The sequence below is a fragment of the Fulmarus glacialis genome, unplaced genomic scaffold, assembly GCF_000690835.1.
Source record: "Fulmarus glacialis isolate BGI_N327 unplaced genomic scaffold, ASM69083v1 scaffold6230, whole genome shotgun sequence".
Taxonomy (NCBI): Eukaryota; Metazoa; Chordata; class Aves; order Procellariiformes; family Procellariidae; genus Fulmarus; species Fulmarus glacialis.
The window spans coordinates 2,351-2,661 of record NW_009188303.1 but is presented as its reverse complement, the minus strand read 5'-3'; positions in this window follow the sequence as shown (position 1 = coordinate 2,661).

Sequence of the window (311 nt, the reverse complement as noted above, 5' to 3'; positions counted from 1 at the left end):
CAGGATGCGGTTTTATATTAAAGATAAAATGGAACAAATGACACAGTACAGGACATTGTGGGCGCAATTTGGACACATAAACATACTTAGAACTCCCATGGCCTCAGTAAATTTAGAGACACACTTTCGGAATTCTATGGTATCCTCAAACTTCAAAACTGCATGTTGAGAAGCTTTTGTTTCTTCTTCTGCATTTCTCTTACACAAATGAAACACTGAGCTCACAAGACAAAAGAAATGGGAGAACGAATCAGAGCTACCTGAATATAAATTTGATGAGAAGAATACGGTCACCACAGAGCACAGACTAA